Source organism: Balaenoptera borealis (assembly GCF_965194805.1).
Source record: "Balaenoptera borealis genome assembly, chromosome: 2".
Classification (NCBI taxonomy): Eukaryota; Metazoa; Chordata; class Mammalia; order Artiodactyla; family Balaenopteridae; genus Balaenoptera; species Balaenoptera borealis.
Window position 1 is genome coordinate 48,960,232 of NC_138867.1, and position 26,597 is coordinate 48,986,828.

Sequence of the window (26,597 nt, forward strand, 5' to 3'; positions counted from 1 at the left end):
ACCAAGAGGACTGAAGAAAAGCATACAGCTGTCACTATGACCACCTATGGTTTCTGCCCAGACCACTCAGGGACTGCTTTACTCTTTCTGTGTCTCCTTTCACCACACAGGTGTTATTAAAATGACAACCTTAAAAAGAACACTAAACTAGGTGACAGAATGAAGCAGTAAGGAAAAAATTAAGTTAAAACTGAACATATATTTTGATTCTAATTATATTAGAAATATGCCTGAGGGGAAAGGACTTGAAAAAAATACAACACTATATTAACAAAGAGGCAAAGAGAAGAGAGGAAACCTTTATCAGGGCCAGTTGCCATATATCAGGTTCTATGTGCTTGGGGTTAGGACAGAACTGTTTCGTGTGTGAGCTTATGTGTTTGTTTATATCTTTCTGTATTTTCCAATTTTTATTAATGGGATTATAGTACATAAATTAAAATATATAAAGTATACATGCACATAAAAGAATCAGAACACTCCAAAACAATATGCCACCATAAGAGCTATTTATTATACCGGAGAAAGAGCTTGAGTTAGAAGCAGACACACCCAGCTTAGTCTCATGCTAACTGTGTGTCTGTGGGCAAAACAGTAACCCTGTGGGCCTCAGTTTCCTCACCCATAAATATAAGGATAACACCACCTACCCCACATCTTTTCCTAGGCAGTCAATGTTATAACATCTGTGAATGATGTTATGATATCCATGAATGAATCTCGCCCAGTACTTGGAAGTACTCAAAAATACTCCTTTCCTTACCGTCTACACCAGTCCTCTGTTCAATGCACGGATTCCCTCCTCTATTTTGATTCAAGGTCCTTTGCAGAGATTAGATTGTGGAGGGCTTAACAACTTGAAAAAAATTATCAGACAGCTGTTTCAAGATCTGTGTTTGCAACTTTATTGCACCAAAGAAAACACTCTTCCTTTATCTGTAAAATCTGCGGTCTGTGGCAAGATTGATCAGGGCTTTGCAGGGCTTTCTGAAAAGTAAGGGCACCTCTCCTTCATTCCCCATTGAAAGGCTGGCTCTAGTGTGTGTGTTGCTCTTGGTGGTGGTGTGTTTTCCTCACTTACTGCCTAACGTAAGGCTGTGAGAAGACAGAATCACCCACCGCCAGGGAAAGGGAGGTTTTTCTAGCCCTGCACTGTGCAGGCCATTCAGGCACCAGGCAGGGAGCTCCTGTGGCATCAAGCCCAATGGGTGATCCAAGCACAGAGAGAGGCCTCCATCCTGCCCTGCCAGCATCGTTGTGACCAAGATTATATAAAGGAAACTGCCATGTAACAGAAGAGATCATTCTCATAGCAAAAGTCTCTATCACCCTTGCACATGGTAAAATAATAAAGTATGGGGGGAATGTTTAAGAAAGCAATAGATATCAAATGCAGTGCTCTCAGACATACATTATATTTGCTTACGTCTAGGAGTTATCAATGACTTAGAAGCTGTTCCTCTGCATCTCTCGAAAGAAACCTTGTCTTCATAGGGAGGAGGAGTAGGAAAAACACTCCCAGGAACAACAGCAGTTGCAGCCACGGATGGGGGATGGGCCCCCTCCACGGAGGTAAAGGGTAACCTCTTCAGGTGTGGTCTGGTCCCTCACAGGCTTAACAACTTACAGAGCATCCACAGTATCACAGAACTGGAGGGATGCTTGCAATGTGGTCCCAAGTCTCAGGGCAAAAGTTAGAAACCCAAGATCTAGTCCTGACTTTTCATCCAAACCCCTATGAGAGAGGAGGCAAATCTCCTGGGTTCTTCATTATCTCCTAAATAAGAGCATCATTCTGTTAAAAGGCTCTGAATCTGCGGTGTAAAATTCTGCCAAAATTATACACCATAGTTTTTGTCTATGGGCAGATGTTCATTTTTCAGAGAAAAGTTCCATATCATTTATCAGATCCTCAAAGAGTCCTGTAGTCCAAAAATACATTAAGAACAACTAAACTAAGTCACAAGTTCCCTTCCAGATCCCCATTGTTGGAGCAAATATTTCTGATTATGAAACTCACAGACTTAGAAAACAAACTTACGGTTAACAAAGGGGAAAGGAGGAGGGGGGGATAAATTAGGATTTGGGGATTAATATATACACACTACTATATATAAAATATATAATGAACAAGGACCTACTGTATAGCACAGGGAACCCTACTCAATATTCTGCAATAAGCTAAATGGGAAAAGAATTGGAAAAAGAATGAATATATGTATATGCATAATTGAATCACTTTGCTGTACACCTAAAACTAACACAACATTGTAAATCAACTATATTCCAATATAAAATAAAATTTAAAAAAATAAAAAATAATAAAATAAAACATGTATAAAAATACACATTCATTGTAGAAGAAATTTTAAATGTAGCCAAAAAGAAAAATTCCCCATAATTGGGCCATCCAGAGATAACCACTGGTAACATCTGCATACACAGGAATATTTTTTACGATGGTGTATTCAAGTTACACTCTGCTCCACTGCACATTTTCATACATTAAAAATTCTTCAAAAAATTCCTCAAAAACAGTACGTTTAGGTCGAATAATATTTCATCATAAGCTTTTAATTATATTTTGTTTAACAATTTGCCCATTGTTGAACATCTATGTTGAGTCTAATGTTTTGCCGTTATCAATAATGCTGCTGTGGACAGTCCTCAGTCAAATTGTGCTTATTATACTTTTGGAAGAAATGGGGAGCTACTAAGAGTTTTTGAGCAAGAAAATAGCAAAATCCATATTTGTCTTATGATGTTACAGGAGATGAGTTGAAGTGGGAGAGAATAAAGGCTTAATGATAAGGTAGAAGGCTGTTATTTGAGAACCTGAACTGAGGAGGGAATAGTGAAACAGGACACAAGGTCCAGATGTAGAACATATGCCAAGTGGAAATCACCATGAGTCGATGGTTCACAGGGAGAGAGGAGAGTCCAAGTTCAGGCTGAGGTTTCTAGCCTTCATGCCTGGAAATCAAATATACCATTAACAAAGACAAGGAAGCTAGGCTGAGAAGCCGGTTTGGAAAGAGGCAAATGAGGAGTCATATCTCCAGAAGGTCACTGCAAATTGAAAGATATAATTATTGAGCGACTTTTTTTTAATCTTAAGGAAAAAAAACTTTAAAAATTGACATGCTTTAGGACACCAATTTATAACAATATAAACTGGGAAGTATGAGCCAAGAGAACTCAGTGGTATATCACCTCTTAGCTCTTGAATGTTCAAATTCAAGTAAATAGGTATTAGTAATAAACATCATTTAAAGCATAGAAGCTGAACAGTTTGCTTCATTCAGATCAGAATAATACTTCATAATTATGACTATATAACCAGATTTTTAAAATTATAACATATTTTTCACCTTTATTATTTTGTTTTACTTTTTCATTTTATAGATTCTTTTAATCAATATGTTTCAGTTAAAGGAGCTAATTGCTAGGGGGGAGAATCCAGAAATTAAGGTCACTAGCATATAAAATGCCACCACATGTCATTGGCTCAGAGCTCTATTTCTAGGAGAAGGTCCCTAGGAGTCTAATTCAGTGAAGATTTTTCTGGCTTTCTCACAACATAGTGAAGCCATTAGGAATGACAAGTAGAGATTTTCTCAATGGGGTCTCTGCTTACCTTTTAGGTCCTCACGTACAGGTCTGAAATAGTAACTCTGGACTTAGGTTTAAAATGCCATCTTCTACTTAAATATTTACCATATAAAAATTTCTACATCATTCTTTATTACTGGACTATATTCTTGCCCCAAACTTTAGCTTGCCAAACAAGAATATAGATGCATTTCTCATAAGATTCTTTGAAAACACCATTTTTACCAATTCTGAAATGCCAAAGACAATCAAAGATGTAGTGACCAATTGGCAGGGAAGCTATTAATGTTATTTCCATTTTAGTATGAGGTTACTTTTATCTTTTATAGCCACCCTCCCTAGTGTGATAAATCTCTACCACAAGTATTTACTGAAAGACATTTTCATGTTCCAGGCACTGGTACTAGGTGCTGATGGTATTAAGCTACAGAACACTGAGATCAAGTTCAGTAAAATGTAACTGATGCAATTCCTTTCTCATAACTGGGAATTAAAGGGGCAAAGAAATTAACCAGTTTCTTCTAACTTCTAATCCTCCAATTTCACCTTCTAATTCTTTCTTTTACTGTCCCATACTGGATGACAGGAAAATTGACTAGTTACATGACAGCCAGAGTGGCCTAATCCCCACAAAAGAAAAAGTCCTATATAATAATTCTAAAAGCCAGAGAAAATACTAGGAGAATGTTCTGATAGCCCCAAGTCTTGCCTGTGCTAACCTGGTTTTCAGATAAGACCATGGGAAATGTGATACGAACAGCTCGAAGTGTCATTTCAAATGAAGCACGGCACTTGAATGGCCTCAAAATGAGTTATAAGTTACACTAGGCCATACTTTTATGTATAAAGTAAAAGAACATGAAATAATTTAAGAGAATGGCACACAGTATGGCAAAGCGCCTAGAGACCATGATCTATGCCCTAATTGCAGGGGAAAATAAAATGAACTGAACCCTGAAAAATAAGATTTAGATAAGCAGAGAAGATGTAGAATGAAGAGATGTATTCGAGGGCAATTCCTGGGTGAAAGTGCATAAGGAAAGGCACAGAAGCAGGAATAAGTACATCTAGTTCCCAGATTGACATTAATTTGCACTGCAACGTGGTCTAGAAAGGGACCATCAACTCTAGACATGCATCAGCATCAAAACTGTGCTCTGCAGATTGCTAAAGCAGATGACCTGATGAAACAGGAATCAGGAGATGTTGTGAAACCCAGATGGCCTCTTGGATGCAGAATTCTGATGGAACACAGATGGAAAGCCCTGGAGATGCTGAACCAGAGCGTTTGTTGCCAATCCGTATGCTTCTTCATTTGCTGTTTATTTCCTAAACTTTGGTTTATGTTACAAAATTTCCCTAGTCAAATATGCATGTAGGAAATGAACTGCAATCTTTTAAACATGGCATCTCCTTCAAAGTTTGGAAGTGCAGCTCCCTGTAAAAAGAGACCCCACAGACATGCAGATCTTTTAGAATGGCATGGGTTCATCCTTCACCAAAGAAGAGTGCCAACTCCATAACCTGAAGGAGTTTCATTCTTCTCTGACCTGCTGCTGATGAGGTATATATTGGGCAATTTACTACATACAACCCAGAAACTGAAGTAGAAAAAAATAGTAAGAACTCAGAATATGGAATTGTATCAGTTAAACCAGAATCCCTCATCTGGTTCTGGAAGCAAATGGAGCCTAGGAAAAAAAAAAAAAAAAAAGCTGCTGCAAGTAAATAAAAAATTTAGTTGTAAAGTCTTTTAAAAAATACTTTATTATGATATCTTGGAAGACAAAAATATGTCATTCAGCCTAATGAGACTACTCCTTCTCCACTTGTCTTAGATACACTTTTTTCCAGATACCCTGCTATAAGAAGCTGAGAGCTGTAATGAACAGAAAAGCTGTCACCTATAACATGACTTGTGTATTTTTAACAGTTCCACCTACCTCTCTCTCACTGATTTGCCAAGACAAGTTCCTTTCTTCATACTACTGGGAATTTTGTTTGTTAACATTTATTGAGCAGAGACTCTAAAATAGACATTGAGTTTGATACTAAGGACACAGGGGTGAATGAGACAAGCCCTCCTTTTAAGGAACTGTTGAGGAACTGTTGGTAAAGAGGGGAGTGAAGTTCAGCGTGATAAATGTAACACCAAGGATAATAAAAGGGTATGTTTCTCAGCCTTGAGAGAGGTGGGATTGAGGAAAGAATCTGTTCAGAGGTATTATCTTAGCAAAAAGGAGAGTAACGGTGAGCCACTTGGAAGAATGCAAAGACGCTCTAAGTAGGGGCATCACCTACTCAGAGGCTTGGAATGTAGAGAGATGGTGCATATGGGAAAATGCATCTAGTTCAAGGTAGAGAGAATTGCAGAAAAAGTGTGCAAAGCACCAAATCATTAATGATTTTTAAGTCATATTAAGGAGTTTAGACTTAATTCTGAGAACAGTGGAGAATCACTGAAGCATTTTAAAGATGAGAAGTGGCAAGAATAATAACACTCTGGATGCTATATGGAAAATGGATAAAAGAAGGCCAGCCTGAAGGCAAAGACATAAGATAGGACACTGCAATTTAAAAGATGATGAAAACCTGGACCAGAGTAGTGGCAGTCATAATGGTTAAAAAGAACATGGATTCAAGAATAGTAGAATCCACAGACTCTGACAATAAGTTCTATTTGGAGTGGAACAAAGGGGGAAAGGGTCCAAGATGACTCTCCAGTTCGTTACTTATCACTGAGTTAGGGAATACAGGGAGAGATGGAGATGTAGTGGAGAAGATGAGTTCTATATTGGGCATGCTGAGTTTGAGGCAACTTTGAGAAATCTAAGGAAATGTGTCCACTAGATCTGACCTGGCCATGTAGAGTTGAAGTTATCAGCACATGGGTATATCTTTTTTTTTTTTAACATCTTTATTGGAGTATAATTGCTTTACAATGGTGTGTTAGTTTCTGCTGTATAACAAAGTGAATCAGTTATACATATACATATGTCCCCATAACTCTTCCCTCTTGCACCTCCCTCCCTCCCACCCTCCCTATCCCACCCCTCTAGGTGGTCACAAAGCACCGAGCTGATCTCCCTGTGCTATGCGGCTGCTTCCCACTAGCTATCTATTTTACGTTTGGTAGTGTATATATGTCCATGCCACTTTCTCACTTTGTCCTAGCTTACCCTTCTCCCTCCCCATATCCTCAAGTCCATTCTCTAGTAGGTCTGTGTCTTTATTCCCGTCTTGCCCCTAGTTTCTTCATGACCTTTTTTTTCTTTTTTTAGATTCCATATATATGTGTTAGCATACGGTATTTGTTTTTCTCTTTCTGACTTACTTCACTCTGTATGACAGACTCTAGGTCCATGGGTATATCTTGATAACATCAGAATACGAGGTAAGCATGCCCAGTTAGAATGTGTAAAATGAGAAGAGATGTTCTAAAGACACTGGTCTCATAAGATGCTTTTAAGATCCATGTTACCTTAGAGGGGAGAGGTTTTACCCTCTCACAATACACTGGAATGATTGGTTTATCCCATTTGCTAATTTTTAACTGGTAATGAAGAGGAAAACCTTGGAAGGTGGTATGTCAGGCAAATGTTGATGGTGGGGGTATAGTGGTATAAGATGGAGATAGAAATCAGGGTGTTCAACATTGATTCTAAAAAATAAGGGATAAAACCAACACAAACTGGGCTTCTTAGGCATCTGAGGAGAAACTTAAAGTCAGTGACCATCACTTTAAAGAGAATAAGAGGTATGTGCTCTTCAATGACTCCACAAACTCGGGGACAAAAAAAAAAAAAAAACTAGGAAAGGATTATTTAAGTTTCATGGGTCATTGGAAGTCTCAGGTAGAGCTATCTAGACTGGTTGTTCTCAACTTCAGCTGCAATCCGACTTGGGAAATTTTTAGAAATGCAAATATCCAGATGTCCTATAGACCCTTGTTATTCAAATTGTGATCAACTACCAGCATCATTAGGCTCCCATGGGAGTTTGTTAATAATAATCTCAGACCCCGTGTCAGACCATGAATCAAAATCTATATTCGTATAAGATTCCCCAAGAGATGTATATGCACTTTGAGAAACACTACCTCTGAATCACTGGAAGGCCTTGTTAAAACACAGACTGCTAAATCAGGAGTGGGGTTTGTGAATTTGCATTTCTAACAAGTTCCTGAATGCTGCTGCTACTGCTGCAGGTCTGAGACCATAGTTTGAGAACTTCTGCTATAGACCAATTAAATCAGAATCTCCGTAGGTGGGATCCAGGTATCAGTATATTTTAAAGCTCTCTAAATGATTCTAATTTACAGTCAATGTTTAGAACCACTGGTAAAGATATTTTTCTGCTCCTGGTTACACAAAGAACGAAATGAACATGAGAACAGCTTAGCTATCCTCTCAACACTAGCTCAAACTCATGACTAAAATATTCTTTAATATAAGATGAATTTTGATTAATCAAAGGAGAAAGAAAAATGCTGCTTCATCCTTAGTGACTCACTTCCACAGACATATTTGGTTACTGTTGAAAAACAAGGTCACCAAAAGTAATCATTAACTTAATCATCACAGTAACAATCAATTTATTAATTTCATTTTCTGATGATTCTTATTTAATTGGGAAATGGCATTTTGAAGGCCAGAATACGTTTCTTTTCATCATATTTTTTAATAGAAGCAATTCTGAATAAATCATTGTTCTCCAATCAGCCTGCAAAACCAATTCTTTCTGTTCATCTCTTTGCTTTAGGTTTATTTTTTACCTTCTTTCTCTAGGTTCTTAAAGTGGAAGTTTAGAGTATGATTTAAGACATTTTCTCTTTTCTAATGTATACATTTAGTACTATAAATTTCCCTCTCAGAACTGCTTTAGCTGTGTACCATAAATGATATGTTGCATTTTTACTTTTATTCAGTTCAATGTATTTTTTAAAATTTTCCTTGAGATTTCCTCTTTGATCCATGGATCAAAGGTGTATTGTTTGGTTTCCAAGAGTTTAGAGATTTTCCTGTTTTCCTTCTGTTATTCTTTTCTAGTTTAATTCCATTCTGGTCAGAGAAGCACACCTGTATAATTTCTATTATTTTTAAATTGGTTGAAGTTTTTATTATGTCTTCAGATATGATCTATATTGATATAAGTTCAGTAGACACTTGAAAATTTTTGTATTTTACTGTTTGGGGGTGGAATAGTCTCTAAATATTAAGATCCTATTGGTTGATGATGTTGTTGAGTTCTTCCATATCTTGGATGATTTTCTAACTAGTTGTTCTATCAATTGGTGCAAGAAAGGTATTGGAACCTTCAACTATAATTGTGGATTTATCTATTTCTTGTTTCAGTTCTATCAGGTTTTGCTTCCATATTTTCAGCTCTGTCATTTGCTTTATACATATTTAGGAACAAATGTCTTCTTGATGAAGTGATCCTTTTACTATTAATACATAAAGACCCTCTCTGTCTCTGGTAATTTTCTTGGCTCTGATATTAATATAACCACTCTGCTTTTCTTTGATTAATGTTTACCTGATATATATTTTTAATGCTTTTCTTTTTTTGGCTGCATCAGGTCTTAGTTGTAGCACATGGCATCTTCACTGCAGCATGCAGGATCTTTCCTTGCAGCACGCGAGCTCTTTGTTGTGGCACTTGGGCTTCTCTCTAGTTGCGGCACGCAGGCTCTCTAGCTGTGTCATGCGGGCTCCAGAGTGCATGGGCTCTATAGTTAGCAGCACGAGGGATCTATAGTTGTGGCAGGTGGGCTTAGTTGCCCCATGGCATGTGGGATCCTAGTTCCCTAACCAGGGATTGAACCTGTGTCCCCTGCATTGGAAGGTGGATTCTTAACCACTGGACCACGAGGGAAGTCCCATACCCTATTATTTTCAACATACCTATATCACTATATTTGAAGTGAGTTTCTCTCATAGACAGCATATAACTAAGCAATATTTTTAATTTCATAATGACAATCTCTTAATTGATGCATTTGGATCATTTACATCTAATGTAACAAAAATATGCTAGGGCTTAAGTCTGTCATTTTATCTTTTGTTTTCTGTTTGGTTTGATTTGGTTTTCATTTCTCTGTTTTCTATAGCCTATCTTCTTGTGGGTTACTTAAACATTTTTTAGAATTCCATTTTAATTTACCTATAGTGGTTTTGAATGTACCTCTTTGTACAGCTTTTTTAGTAGTTACCCTAGGTATTCCATTATATATAGATAACTTATCACAGTCTACTGGTGGTGTCATTTTACCAGTTCAAATGAATTATAGGAATCTCACCTCCCTTAACATCTTTTTACCCTCTTGCATTTATAATTGTCCTAAATATCTCTTCTACATATGTTTAGAACCACATCAGAAAGTGTTATAAATTTTGTCAATGAACAAACATAATTTAGAAAACTCAAGTGGAGAAGGGAAGTCTATTTTGTTTATATATATTTTTGTTTATCATGTTCTTTTTTCTTTTGGTCACACCACACGGCTTGCAGGATCTTAGTTCCCTGACCAGGGATCGAACCCATGCCCTCAGCAGTGAAAGCACAGAGTCCTAACCACTGGACCACCAGGAATTCCCTGTTTATCATGTTCTTTTTTCCTTCCTGATGTTCCAAGTTTCCACTATTTCCTTTATGTCTAGAGACTTCCTTTAGCTATTCTTTTAGGGTTGATCTGCTGGTGACAAATTCCTTTGTTTTCATTTAAGAATGTCACACCAGCCCAGTGGGAAGAGGGAGGAAGACTTTATTATCGCCAGGTGAGTTTGGAAGGCCACACTTCCCATGTGGTCTCCACTGACACAGAGGGGAGGTCAGGCATACCAAAGTGAAGATAAAAGTTCTTATCCCCTACTTGATCTTTTCTGACATTATCCCAGTGGGGCTTCAGAGTACCACATTAAAGCCCCACAAAGATGAAAATCTAGGCTTCCCACTTAGACTTTGTTGGCATGAATGTGGGTGGGTCCATAGTTTTTTCTCCACTGTCTGCCTAGAGTTAGAGCAGTTCTTGTCTAAAAGTTTTCTGTCATGCTAGGGTGTCTCTTTCCTGGTCCTTTGGCAAGAGAGAGCAGGTTTTTGTTGAGGATATTTTTTATCTGTACCCATTGTCATCTCTGGGTCACCAGCTTCTTCAGTTCTAAGTCTGGGATACATGAGGCAAAAAGAAAACCCCAGGGAACTTACCAACTTACTACCATGTTGTTCTTTGGGTCCCAAGGTCCCTAATCAGCCTGCCTTCTACCTTCTTAACTCTACCTTTCCGAGTATTCTTATTTATATATACATATATCCATACACATATAATATACATGTATTAGTATTTTATATAATATGTATGTATTATTTTAGTTATACATAATAGGAGGAATAGGGGAAAGCATGTGTACACCATCTTCCTGGAAGCAGAACTCTCCATTCTTTAGCATGATGAATGAACTAATGAATGTGAAGAACAGGTATCCCTTGGAGAACAGAAACTACCTGAAAACATTACCCAGTCACTAACAATGGCTAAAATATAATAAGAGGGTGAAGAAGTTTTCAAGAAGCAAATCAGGAACAAGTGCAAAATAAAGTTCTAGATATACTGAGGCAGGGAGAGCAATAGCTCATGGCCTCAGGCTCTCATGACCAAATGTCAGAAACTGCTGGAATCTTAACAACACCTGAGATCCAGATGCATCACAGGCCTGGGGAAGCTACATAACCTCTCCTCACTAAATAGCATTATTGTGAGAACTGAATGAATTGATAAATGCAAATAATTTATAGCAAGTGTCTGGCTCACATTAAGGGCTCTATAAATGTTAATTATTAATGTTGTTAGCTAAAAATATGTATATTACCTTAAATAAGAGCTTCTTGAGATAACAGAAGTCTATCCATATAATTATTAGGTCACAATTCTCCAAGGCTTGGAGGTCAGTGTTGAAGAAGAAACTGACCATCATCATTAAACTTAACATGGGGAACATTCTGCCAGTTATGAGAATTTTTACCTACTTCAAGGCACTTGCTTAAGTTCATAGGCAGCACCGTTAATGTAGTTTAGAAAGAAATTTTTTTTTTGAAAAAGAGATACATATCAGGAAGGGTAGAACTAATTCTACCCCTACTCACCCTACTCTGGGACTACTCAGACTTCCACCGTCTACCAGACACCAATCTTCCCTAAACATACTACAAAGTACCTCAAAATCACCAAGTCCAATATCAAACTTCTTGTTCTTGTTGAAACCTGCTCTTCCTCCAGATTTCCCTATTTCAGTGTCTCGCTAATGAACCATTAGCCTCTAAGGAAACCAAGACAGAAATCACAGTCATCCTTTATTCACCATTCCTAAAAAGTCACTAAGCATACTGATTCTATATCAAAAATACTTTGACTTTGTCACTCCTGTTTCTCTCCACTGTCATTTCTGTAATAGAGCTACCAACCCCACCCTTGCTCCCGCCTGACTCAGTCCTTCATCCAGCCTCAACTTCTACTCCTTTCGCTTCCCTTCCTGCTCAGGAATGCAGCCAGATCAAGTGGTTTCCCAACATCTCCCCCAGCTCAATGCCTTTGTGCATCTGTTTCCCTCTGCCTAGAATGCTTTCTCCCTCTTCCCTTTACATCCCACCTGCAAACTCCTATTCATTCCTGAAAATGAAATTGAATAATGCTTTTCTCTTCATTTTTCCTAATAACTCGAGATCTACATATAGCTCTTTTTCTACCAGCTATCTTTTCCCACTAGGCTGTAAGTTCCTCAAGGGCAGGGTCATGCATTTTTCAGCTTTATAGTCTTAGGGCTGTTAAAAAAAAGGTGGACTATGAAAACAAAGAGTCTTAAATTGAAACATTAGCTTTGTCATTTCCCAAGTATGTGACCTTGGATAGTTTACTTTATATCCTGTCAACTAATTGGATTGAGAATATAACTTGCAGAGGTGTTGATCCTGTGAACCCTCAAAATAGATGGGGGATACAGAGCCACAAAATGCCTTAAGTTAGTGGTCTATCACTAATCTCAAGTGCCTTTCAAATATGAATATCACTTCTGTGCGTAATAAAATCAGGAAAGTTTGGGAAGCATGAAATTACTTAATTGACCAGTTTGTGCATAGGTAAATTATTGATGATAATGCCTGATTCAGAGGGTTATTGGAAGGATTTATATATGTTAAAGAACCCAACTAGCACAAATTCTGGGACATGGTTGGTACTCAACAAATGTTAGTTCTATTCATCTTCTTTTTATTTTTTTCTCTTTAAAGTCTTTTCTCCACTTTTCCGTTTTCTTTCTGCTCTAGCTTTTTAAAAAATATATTTTTTTCAGTCATTTCTACACTTATTCTACTTCCTCTCTATTTATTTTACTTTACTCCAACCCAGTCTCCCCTTATATCCTTATTCTATCCTCATTCAGACTCAAGAACACACACTTCAAAGATATGGCTTTCCTCCACTCACTATGCATGCATACCAACACTGCACCATCACCCACAAGACACCAACTCTGAATGTTGAGAAAGCTTTAGCAAGAATTATTCCTCATAATAAAAATCTATGAGTGGAAGAAGAATTAATTTTCAAGGAGAATAAATCTCATTCAGGACAGGTTTAACACAACCAAAACTCAAAAGATAAGCAAAAGAAAAGGAAAAGTAATGGAAAAAGTAAAAAGAAAAGAAAAGAGATTATATTGTAATAGAAATAACATTGTTTCAAACAATATTCTTCAGCATATGAAACAAAGAAATCATCATCATTCTTGGAGTGAAGAATCTAAATTAATTGAAATTCATGTGACATAGCAATGAATCTCTTAAAAGGATGGGAAAGGGAGAGACCTAAAAAAATGAGTGTTAAAAAACATTAGTCACCCATGGTGATTCAGGAAAAAAAGAATTACATGGTAAAAAACAGCTGGGATTTGCTGCACTTGATCTTCACTTTGCCAATAGAGATTGAACATTGCATTAACATATTACTGGTTGGAAGTCCTGTGGTAACTTATTTAATTTGGTCCAATATGGAGCCTCCAAATTTTCAACAACAGTGGAATCATTCTTTTTCTTTAAAGTAGCATCTCATATAAGTAGTACACTTTGGAAATCTTATTGATGCATTTGTTTCCATTAAAACCAGGAAAGTAAAATTATCAATTGGTTTTTGTATAAGTAAAATATTTAAACTTAAAATATTTTGAGTTTTAATACACCTATAATACTTTTCAATTTTTCAATAGTTTTTTACCTGCTTTAATGTTTTGGAAAAAAATTAACTATTACAAAATTTTTTCCCTCTTGCCTTAGACTCCAGTATCCCTAGGCAGGGTCCTGAGTGGTTGCCTCTGAATGGGAGTGAGGGTTGATTGGGGAGGAGCATGAGGGAACTTTCTGGAGTGTTGGAAATGCTCAGTATCTTGATAAGGGTATGAGTTACAAAAATGTATACATTTGCCAAAGCTCAGCAAATGTTCACTTACAAGCATGGCATTTCATTGTGAGTTTTATATAAAAAAGAAAAAGACTGTGAATAATGAATTCTAGTTAAAAATGTGCATGCTGAAGTATGTAGGGGAAAGAATACTTAAGTCTATAATTTACTCTGAATGCACAAAAATAAAATGGATTAGTGGATGGAGGGTTACCTGTATGTGATAAATTCTAGTAAAATGTGAATGGTATAATTGGTGGTGGGTACATATTTGTGTAGTGTAAAATTCCTTCAACTTTGCAAATGTTTGCCAGTTTTCATAACAAGGTGCTAGGGAAAAGAGAAAATGAATAAAATGAAATGAAATGGAATGAATAAAAAGCAGCATCTCAAAAAAAAAAAAAAAGCAGCATCTCATAGAAATAATGAGAAGCTCTGGTCTAGAAACCACCTGCAGACAATCATGATTTATTCACTACTGAATCACTATAGAATGCCTAATATGTGACAGGCACTGGGATATTATGACATCAATGAATAAAACAAGTAAAAATCCCTGCCCTCATGGAGCTCATATGCTAGTGGGCTAAGGGTAAGATAATACACTTATTAAATAACTAAACTATATATTAGGTTAGAAGGTGACAAGTACTGTGAAGAATAAATAGTGCAGTTAAAATAGGACTGCAATTTTAAATAAGAGAGTTGGAATAGGTCTCAAAGACAAGGTAAGATTTGTGCAAAGACTTGAGGGAGATGACATAATGAGTCAAGTGGAAAATCTTGAGGGGTAATCTACCCCAGGTGGACTTACAGCCAGAGAAAATGCCATTGAATGGGAACATGCCTGTCATATTCTAAGATTAGCAGCAAGGCTGGTGTGGGCTGACAGATTTAGTGGCTAGAGTAGTAGGATATGAGGTCAGGGAAGGAATGAAGGACCAGATCATGTAGAATGTTATAGGCTAAATTGTGACCCACAAAATTCATATGTTGACGCGCTCCCTAATCTCCAGTCCCTCAGAATGTGACTGTATTTGGAGACAATGCCTTTGAAGAGGTAATTCAAAGTTAAAACTGGGTTGTTAGTGTGGGCCCTAATCTAATATGACTGGTGTCCTTATAAGAAGAGGAGGTTAGGAAACAAAGTGACAACCATGTGAGGACACAGTGAGAAGGTGGCCATCTGCAAGCCAAGGAGAGGGACCTCAGAAGAAACCATACCTTGACCTTGAACTTCTAGCCTCTAGAATTTCTGTGGTTTTAGCTGCACAGTCTGTTATTTTTTTTTTCTGGCAGCCCATCCCTCCTAACTTTACAACAAGAACAAGCCAAATAAGTTCCAAAACCATGTTTGCTTGTTTGTTTAACTCCCAGAGAACTAGGAATACAAAGAAAGCTAAATGAATTAAATTCCAGGAAGGAAGGAATCCTTCCCAGCAAAGAAGAAACTCACTACTGCTTTCACCCCTGGTTTAATGGGAAGAAGAGCAAATATGCTCTTGATAGGGGTAAGGAGAAAGTAGCTTAACTTGTAAAACTGTTAAACATTATAAGTGGACTGATGTGATGGATTAGATCCCACAAAACCTCATCACAGAGGGAGGCTGCGGCCCTGACCCAGAGACACAGAGGCCTTTCCTGAGAGAAAGGCAGGAGCTCTCTGAAGGCTGAGGATAGGGAAGAACAGCCGAGAAACAACTGACTTCTTCATTATCCTTTACTTTCTCCTTTCAATAACTGTTGAATCTGTAGTGATGTCACCTCTCTCATTCCTGATACTGGTAATTTGTCTCTTCTCTTTTATTCCCTGATCCATCCTAGCTAGGTTCATCAATACTATTGATCTTCTCAAAGAATCAATTTTTGTTTTCATTGATTTCCCCATTGTTTTTCTGTTTTCTATGCTCTCGGTTTCTGTCTTGATCTTTATTATTAACTTTCTTTTCTTTATTTTGGTTTTCATTTACTATTTTATAGTTTCTTAAGATAGAGGCTGAGGTCATTGTTTTGGGACCTTTCTTTATTCTAATATAGGCACCTACTGCTATAGATTTTTCCCTAAATACTGCTTCATGAGCATCCAACAAATTTTGATATGTTGTATGTATGCTTTCGTTTCATGTGAAATACTTTCTACTTTCCCTTTACATTTATTTTTGACCCGCAGTGTATTAGTTTCCTATGGCTACCTCAACAAATTATCACAAACTGTGTATCTTAAATCAAAAAAAAATTATTTTCTCACAATTCTGGAGGCTAGGAGTCCAAAATTAGAGTGTTAGTAAGGTCACACTTCCTCTAATGGCTCTAGAGGAGATTTCATTCCTTGCCTCTTCCAGCTTCTGTTGGCTCCATGTGTTATGTGGCTTATGGCTCTATAACTCCAATCTCTGCCTCTATCTTCATTTGGCCTTCTCCTCTGTGTCTGTGTGCTCTCTTTTTCTTTCTTTTATAAAGATACCTTTCATTGGACTTAGGACTCATATGGATAATCCAAGATTATCTCATCTGAAAATCCTTAACTGAATCACATCTGCAAAGAAGGTCGTAATCACAGGTTCCAGTGATTACAACATAGACATATCATTTTGGAAACTACAGATCAACCCAAAGAAGTTCGTATTCACAGGTTCCAGTGATTACAACATAGACATATCATTTTGGAAACCACAGATCAACCCACTACACAGGTATTATTCAGAAGTATGTTATTTGGTGTCCAGATATTTGGAGGCTTTCCAGACATGTTTTGTTATTGATTTTTCATTTAATTTCATTGTGATTAGAGAACATACTCTGCAATACCTTTAAACATATTGAGACTTATTTTTATGGCCCAAAATATAATTTATCTTGGCAAATGTTCTGTGTGCATTTGAAAAGAATGTATATTCTGCTTTTGTTGGGTGGAGTGCTCTAAAAATGTCAATAGGTCAAGTTAATTGACTGTGTTTTTCAAATCTATCTACTGATCTTCTGTCTACTTATTCTATCAATTTGTGACAAGGATAACATATTTCTGACTGTAACTATGAGTAATGTGTACTATATTACTATGTTTTCTAACACTGTCTACATCTCACACCCATATGTTCACTGATACCTACACGGGTGGATACTTCCTAACAAATTCTCCCTCTCTTTTATTAGGAGTCCTGTCCATCGTTCTTTCTATTTTAGTTATAGATATTTTTCTACAAATTTTGGTTAATACATAGGAGATATTTGACTCTGCAAAAATTTCAACCTCAGTTTTTACTCATCCTTTAAAATTCAAACTATACTTTTATCTTATAAGTGTTGTAAATTATGTTTATGTTCTAGGTTTCATGAGCTGTCTGCTCCTGATCAGGTGATATAATTCTGAATACAATCAAAGCCACTTATGAAGTTTTGTGAGAGGTACTAAGTGCTCTTCTAAAAACTTTTTAGTCTTAAATATTTAAATAGAGATGAGAAAACTGGTAACATTTTTTTTTCAAATATCAGATAGCAAGTTCAAGAAGCAGATTATACTAAACTTCTCATTACTGAGAAGTTACACATCATGAACTCAAATTTCTTTTTTGAGGCTTAATGTAGCTTAACACTTTACCTCATGGGAGTTACAATATGGAAAGAAGACATAAAAGACTTGGGTTGATTTGTTTGTATCACAGCAGGGCCTGCAAAATATATCAGGTCTCTCAGGGTGGCCACACTGTCTGAATAATTCACCTCTGGGCTATTGTTATATTTGAGGGAGGCATTCAAAGGTCTATGAGTGACCATCTGCAGAAGAGGAAAAGGCAGGCCAGGACTGCATGAATTTCCCATGTACTGAGTCAAGCTCACTATTGGAAAAAAAAATCTGTCTCATATTCAGCCAGTTCTGAGAAAAGATCAGCTGAATGAATACAGTGTAGTCACCTCTCAATATTAAAATACATAGTACTATTTGTAAGAACTAGAACAATGAATGGAAAGATGAGACAAGGTCCAACAAAGCGATATGGTAAAACTGCAATTTGTCATAGGAGACAAATTTCCATTAAAATGATCATTGGGCTTCCCTGGTGGCGCAGTGGTTGAGAATCTGCCTGCCAATGCAGGGGACACGGGTTCGAGCCCTGGTCTGGGAAGATCCCACATGCCGCGGAGCAACTAGGCCCGTGCGTCACAACTACTGAGCCTGCGCGTCTGGAGCCTGTGCTCCACAACCAGAGAGGCCGCGATAGTGAGAGGCCCGCGCACCATGATGAAGAGTGGCCTCCGCTTGCCACAACTAGAGAAAGCCCTCGTACAGAAACGAAGACCCAACACAGCCAAAATAAATAAATAAATTTATAAAATGATCATGCTAAAGTACAGAATATCCCAGTGTGGGAACTTTATCATTATTTCTACTTCTATTCAAAACTTACTTTGGTTCAGGTGCTATGCTAGGCAGTATAGGGAGCTATTAATATGACTTATTATCTGACCTCATGGAAATTAAAAATTAGTTGGTGATAAAATTTTATTTATGTTTATTATAAGATCTCTCAATAATAAAGTTATCACCTGGGTAAGAGGTCCTTGAGACAATCTCCTACCTAGAGCTGAGAACTCCTAAGAAATGGTACTTTTCAGGGATACTTTCTTTGGTCACCAGACTGTTCCCTAAAACAGTCAATGTATATAGGCCTTAATTATAATATTAAAGTTTGAATTAAGATAAAAATGCAGTATATGAAAAATGAGTGTGTGATTTGCTTTTAGCTGAAAGTTTAGAATGACTGATGGTTCACTTTGGCATGAGCTGTGTCATACAAAGGAGGCCTTAGTTGCATTTCTACAAGATAACCCAAGGCAATGACACCCTCCCCATCTATGCCATTGCTCTTGCACCAGAGGAGACCAACTAGTGGAATAGCAGTCTTCTGGGGCCAAACCAGACAGGTTTACTTGAAGATGCTTCTCCACCATTAGGACACCCAGAGTCATGAGACTCTAGAACACTTCACTCACCTTTCCTCTCCATAGTAAAGGAGAGAGCAGTTGGTGGCTTTCAATTTATCCTCTTATTAGAAGCCTTCCTATCTGACATATTCAGAATAGGTAGATGGCCAGTTTGTCAAATAAATATATTAAAGTTAAGAATCTTTAAAAATAATACCTAAACATTCTTCATAATAACATTTAAATGCACATAGTTTGCTATTCTTTTGATGTGAGGCCAAGGCCTTTGCTTTATGTACAGATCTGCTAGTTAGATTTCTACATCTTACATAAAGCATTTTCATATGCATCATCTATGCTTTCAAGTTTTGTTTCTTTAGAATAAAGCGAGGAAATTAAAGACACCTGAGAAAAAATCTGAAGAATCATTCTATGATTCTTAGCCACTCACATTTTCCCATCTTTTATGATTGTCTCAGCCACACCTAATTCTAATTCAACAAGAATTTTGCTTTAGCAAATTGACTAGCAGTCTATTTTAGTTTTCATATAAACATTTCTCTTCACTTGTAGATGTTATATTCATTTACAGAATAATTAATTACATTATATAATAAAATAGCAAGTACAACTGTCATGTACAGATTTGGGACTCTTGGTGACATACATCACCACAAGGGGCACCTGAAGTACACAGGAGTAGCGAAGAACAGCCTTCTAGAATGTCATAGGCATTAGTGTTTAAACTTTCCGGAGGAAATAGAGAATGTCAGTTAGTCCACTTAGCTGGGAGATGGGATAAGAGGGATTCTGTTGTTACTTCTTAAGCTTGAGACTTTTGTAAAGGCCTACTTATTTAGAAAAGAAGAGAGAAAAAAAAAAAAGAACATGCCTCAAGCGTCCCTCTACAACTAGAAAACTACCTTAATCAAAATACACAGATATAACCAAAAATTACAGAGAAGGAAACAATGAATTCTGCCTGGCATTTAAGAATAAGAAAATTAAATTTCAGAAAATCAAGACAGCAAAGGAGGAGTAGCAGAGGAAAACTTCAACTCCATTGCTTCTCTTGAAGCAAAAGCTTATGTGATACAGCACTACTAAAGTGAAAACAAAGAGATACTACTTGACCAGCCCCAGTTCACTTCATACAAGTTCACAGAATGACATGGTGCCCACAACATCTCAATGTCATCAACAATGAGTTGCAATAAAAATGACCTTGAGAGTTCCTTTCAGGTCTATTTGTGCAAACTTTGACAAGTGAACGGCACTTATTGATATAAATAAAGGCTGGCAGACCACATGACAGGTTTGCATACTTAGAAAATTATATCAATGTAATCAGCAGATTCCAAGATTTGAAAAGCATTTTGAAACATTGCATAGTGCACATGTAAAAGGGACAGAGTGATTTCAGTGTCTCTCAATCAAATATAGAGCTTTGAAGAAATAGCTAGTTCCAATGAAGACATTTTGGTCAGAAAACTTTAGGTAAACAAGATGCCCATTTGATACTAGCTCATTCCCTTCCCATGAGTTCAGATATGGCTGTAGTCAATCTGTGTCACAACAATCCAGAAAACATGATAATTCTTAGCAGTGCCATAAGGAACTATTTAAGAACTAGTAGAATTAGTCTGTTTCCATAGAGACAAAGGAGATTTATACACACTCTGAAAGAAGTTTATAGGGTTATACCATTTCCATGAATGTGACAAGCCATTGTAGATATTTAAGTAATAGTTTTCCAAAGGAAAAAGCAATATTTTCAAAGACCATTTATGGCAACGATGAAATGGTCATAGCTCTTTTTTTTTATATATGAGCTCCATAGACATTCATACTCCAAATATATACAGACACTTGTTTACATAAAATAAAACATCATAAATTACCATCTATGGTAAGATGTAGGTACAAACACCTGCAAATGATATCTTTGTAGAAACCATAGCATAATATCATACGGCCACCAAGTGATTTGGCCCTGCTTATTTCTAAAACTCCAGTCCATTACACTGACTACCATTACAGCTATTTAAGCATGAAATGCTTGCCCTCATTTTTATTCAGATACTTCATGGACGATTTACTGTCAGCTATAAAAATCATTTGAAAGGTAATTGAGTTTACAGCTGAGAAAAATAAGAAGCCTCCTAAACAATCTCAGAATATTGACTTAGTGTCTTGTAGGTAGGGATGAACTTAAATTGAATGTGAAATTGGGGCAAAAGGTGACTTTTTAACAAGAACATTTTTTAAAATAAATGAGCAGAATGGCTTGTGGATGTTCAAGTTTCTCCCCCTTAATAAGAAAAAGCTTAGCCGTAAAGAGAAGAAAACTTTAAAATGCCTCCAAAGTCCTCATAGTTCAAAAAATAGTATCAAGGGCCAAAGGTAGCTTCAAGACACTAGCCTCAGCTGTAAAAATTGTGAAAGGCTGGGTCAGTGAGGCTGACCACGTGTAGGAAAAGGACACCTTTTCTCATAGGTGTGCCTTTTACCAGATATGTTTTATTTTCCAACAAATATAAAACCTAATTACATCCCCAAACTCTTTAATGCCCACTGTGTGTGCAAGGCACTGTTCTAGATACCACAAAGGAACACAAAAATGATAAAACCTAATTTTGTGGCCACCACAAACTTAAGGTCTAGAGGGAAGACAAATAAATGAATAACTTTAGTACAAAGCAGAGTGCAAGAAGGGCTACAAAGACAAAATGCACTCTCTGCTGGATGGTGGAGCTCACCCAGCTGTCAGTAGGGCTGAGGAACCTGGAGAATGAGCCCTGCCCACCCTGGTATTGCTGTGTAGGATAGGCGCCCCCTTCAGGCCTTAGGGCACCAAGGGCCGGCCTCTAGCGCACACCTGACAACAATGCTTCTGCACACATATGCTTCTCCAACTGTGGGCAGCTCTTCAAAGACAAGAACTAAATTTCTTATTTATCCTGTGTTCCTAGCACTTAGTTTAGGGTCTAGTACCTAGGAGGCAATCAATAAATATAAAATGGAAAATTTAATAAACTGAATTCCCTCAATCCAGAATGGGCCACTATCCCTTTTCTCCCTTTTCTCTATACACACACATTCACATTTCTGAATATAAAATTCCTACCCAGGTCAAATGCTACTTCTTCCTTACAGCAATATTTAATCTTGCCTCTTTTTCCGACCCTAAGCAGAATTTTTTACATTTTCCCTAGATTTTTCTGTAATCTATACCCCTCAGACTTCTAAAATGGTTTTAAATGGCTGCATTATTAAATCAATGATTCTCTGTCGCTCTCATTTTCCACCTGCTCTCAATAGTTTGTGTGATTATTGCTATTTGTGCACTGCTTTTCTGTGTAACCTCCTAGAGGGAGGGATCTAAACACCTCATTTGTTATGCCTTCAGCACCCTAAGAGAGCATCAATTTACTGGTTTAACAAGAACCTATTTAGCATCAATACTGGGCCTGAAGCTATATAAAATTTTAATTAAGTGAAATTATATTTCTAGACATGATTGAGAGATTCCAGTGTAACAGGGGTCTTCTTGACCTCTGCAACCTTTTGCCTGCTCTAACACTGCTGTGTTTGCTCAAGGGCTATTGACACACAAGACTGTCCTGACACTAACTACTCCATGTATTATTTTCTTTCAAACCTCCAGCCACTTTTTTCCTCTAATTCATCTTCTGCCTGGATAATATCACAGGTGGGATACATTGATGTCCCTTCATCTATGTCTTACTTTACATGAAATAGAATAAGAGGTTAAATGATCATTTACCCCAAAATGGCAAGCAGCTTCTACCTTTGACCTCCAGAACCTTGCTACACATACATGAGTTTTCTTCAACCCTTGGGTAGGAGATTCCTGGATTAAAAATGCAAATGTGCTGCCCCCTCCTCCAAAAGTTTCAGGTCTCTTTATTTGGCCCTTCATATCTTTATATATAGGAAAATAAAACAAAACAAAAATAAAATGAGCGCATTAAATGCACAGCTTTTAGCACATTGCTGAGCACATAGGAGAGACTAAGCTAAAAATTGTTAATTGGTAAAACATATGCAAAAGAAGTTTTCTAACTATAAGGAGTCTTGTATGTAACTGGGTACTTTGTTTCACAGACAAATCTCAAGTTGTCAGAGAATTCAAAACAACACTCAGAAAAATTCATTTTAAAAAGTCTGAGTCATGCTGAGCAGACTATAGCTGGTATTTTATGTGCTCTCATTTTGAAGCCTCTCATTTAAAAGGAATCATTCATATTTTCTCCAGAGAACATAAAGAATTTTTGTTACTTTCAATCACATGTAAATTGGTTTTATTCTTGAAACTATGGCCATAGTTGCAAAAGGAACGCTGAAGATCACAGTGGGATATGGATATTTCACCAGAGCATTTCATATTCACCAGATTATGTCATGTATGCACCTTGTATTTGAGAATTCATTCTACAGACGAATCTTAGAGATTGCTAATTTTCATAATAAACTAAAGCTGCTTATTCACCTAAGAGAAAACAGAGAGGGAACGTGTATAATTATACTTGAATCAACAGCTGCTGTGCCCACTAAACTCTTCCCCGTCTCCGATGAAGACACCATCACTGTTTTTGCAACTAAAATAAAGTTTTTCTAAACGCAGATAATCTAAGGATCAGTCATCTTACTTTTATGTCTTTCCCCAGAGTGGTTTAAAAGAAAATGTTTCAGAAAACGTGTATAACGTTCAAATTTGTCAGTTGCTGGAAACACTGACAAAGTCCAATGTAGGCTGCTTCTAAACTCCTTGAAAACCCAAAGAAAACAACAGAACGGAAGGTCCAGTATAATTGCATTAAATGTGTCTGTGGGAACTCAAAATAAGCATGACATGTTGCCCTAACTGATAAAAAAATTTCTGGCATAAACCTCAGACAATTTGGGTGATCCTAGAAATCATTATAATCTCTCACCATCTGTCTCTTTTAATTTCTCCATTCCTAACTTCTAACTTCTGTTCCATTTTTCTCACCACAGCCCCAAAGTAAAGAGCCTGCTTTGAAGGTTACAGCTCTTTCCCCACCCCTGTATACAGACTTCCCTACTCCTAAAATAGCGATAAAAAATAACTCTTGCCTACCAATTACTGAGATGGTTATAGAATCTGCTATTGGATTATCCTCTGGTTAAATGTTTAAAGGTCAATTAAAATGCAAATTAACACTAGACAATGTAGCAATTATGGCTAGAGCATGACAAGAGAAAAAGTCAGTTTCATCCAAAAATGCAAATTTTTGGAATCATAATTAAATGTGTAGCTATTTAGATTTGACAAAAAATTTTATGGCCTAGTAAAGGAATCAGGAAACCCCAGCTAAAATTGTGCCAGATAAGCGTTTCCAGTCTGGTCAAAAAAATGTCATTTTAGAGACACCACAATTTTGGCAGTATATCTTTTAATTTCATGTCACGGAATTGATTTTCCTGAATTGTTAGAGTGAGTGGGTTAATGTAGCAAAACTCTGAGTTCTTTGGGGAAAGATGGAGATCATTTGGTATAGTAATTTACTGATGTGGAAGAAATGTATCTCCAGATATGTTTAGAAAGGATTGCTGAATTACAAAGAGATCAGTATTTGCCAGTCTCATGTGTGAGTAGGAGTGATGTCTACTAGTGGCTTTAGTAAAATGTATACATACATATAGAGCATAGGCTTATTTCACATGGCCAGCCATTTCATCTGACAGTGGCTGATGGTGGAGGTGAGTGGGAGAAAGTGAAATTAAAACAATAGAAGACCAATAGCAATAAGAGCATAACAGAAGGCACGAGGCACCAAAGAGAGACTCATATGAGAAGCAGATGATTACACATCATAACAGAATGGACATTGATTCACATTCTGAAGATCTCAGGGAGACAAAAAGAATGAAGAAGGAAAAAAGGAAATTAATGATTGGTGAAAATTAAGAAATGACACACCTAATAAGAAATGACTGTGGAAGAGTCGAGAATTATTAACGGCTTGTTTATTAATATTAGTTAATATTAGTTGAATTATTAATATAATCCATATTTGAAAAAAGCTAGATATTCATATGAAATAACTAATGGGACAGTATGCAGACACATAAAGCAAATGCATAATGATTTTTTAAAATGTTCTTTCCTCTATGTATTCATTGTTACAAAAAGAAAAGTACAGTCCAATAATACAAATAGACAAATGGTAAGTACTATAACAGAAGGAAAGAAGCCTGAACATTTTCTAAAGAACAAAATGTTCTGCACTGTCCTGAAGGGATGTGAGGTAGCATCAGAAATTATTACTATCCTGTTGCTGGGTCTCCTGCTGGTCCAAAGAGCAGCATCTTTACTGAGCAATGACCTGGACACTGACTCAACATCTTGACATGGCCAACCTCCATGAGAGGCTGATAATATTGGTTCTTATCTTGGATATTTTCAGGGAAGTGGAAAACAAGTTAACCATCTGCCTTCCTTTAGCTGTAGTTCTAAAGCCATGATATTCTAAAAAAAAAAGCTAACTAAATGCCACAGATTAAATATCAAACTACTAATGATATCTACTATTCAGGTAATATAAGTGTAAGATTCCATTTTCCCATAGCATTCTTTGCACAAAGTCATCAGGATCAAAAGGCATTGTTTGACAACATTAAAAAAAATTACTTCTCTGAATTAAAAATCAAAAACATAATTAAAAGGTGAATGCCTAAACATAAAAATATCTGTTACGACATGCTGGACAAGAATAAAATCCTTATGAAAGAAAGAGATAATGTTAATCATGAAGAAGAACTTAAAATCCTAAAACACAAATGTATGGAAGACAGAGTTTTACATTGCAACCTCATTAGTCACCTAAGAAATGCAAACTAAAACAATGACATTCTATCTGTAAATAACAAAAATAAAAATTGTAAGTCTGGCAAGTGGACAATGGAACAGGCATACTTATATATCTCTGCTAGAATACAGTGAAACTGTCTTTTCAGAAAGCAATTCGGGAAGAGTTTTTGATCTGGAAGTCCCACAGCTGGGAATCTATTCTAAGTAAATAATCCAAAGTGCAGATAAAAAATATGCACACAAATGTTCCCTTAAAAAAATTGTATATTATATAAGGGAATGTCCAACAATGAAAGAATCTTTAAGTAAATCATGATATATTCATATTATATAGACATATTATAGAGTTTTTAATTACACAGGAAAATGTTTATGATAAATTGCTAATTAGAAAAGCAGGATTCAACATTTTACATCAGGTATGATGTCAAACTCTATGACTCTGTGTGTGTGTGTGTATTTTTGTCCATTCCCACACATACATATAGAAAATTACATGCTAAGATAACTACCTCTAAAAGAAACACGTATTATCTTTTAATGAGAAAAACACATAATTAAGGGAATAAAACTTTCTCTGTTTTCCAATAATGCTGTGCATTAAGAACTAAATATCATTTTGGACTAAATAAATTTGGTTTACAGTAACTGAGGATTATAAGAATCCTGCCAGAGTCTAGGCATGGCTGAGTAAAGCCTGTCTTCACTGCATGCAAACTAGTCATTTAAACAAAGCTGAAAGACAGACATTTTCAG

General features: G+C 36.7%; 1 long non-coding RNA gene across 1 annotated transcript in view; it reads left to right on the plus strand.

The window, feature by feature from the left end:
- LOC309624448 overlaps positions 1 to 26,597 on the plus strand; it is a 41,682-nt gene that overhangs the window by 10,345 nt on the left and 4,740 nt on the right. The window contains exon 2 of the long non-coding RNA XR_014241933.1: positions 1 to 26,597. This exon is cut by the window's right edge and continues 4,740 nt beyond it. This is a non-coding gene — a long non-coding RNA (uncharacterized lncRNA).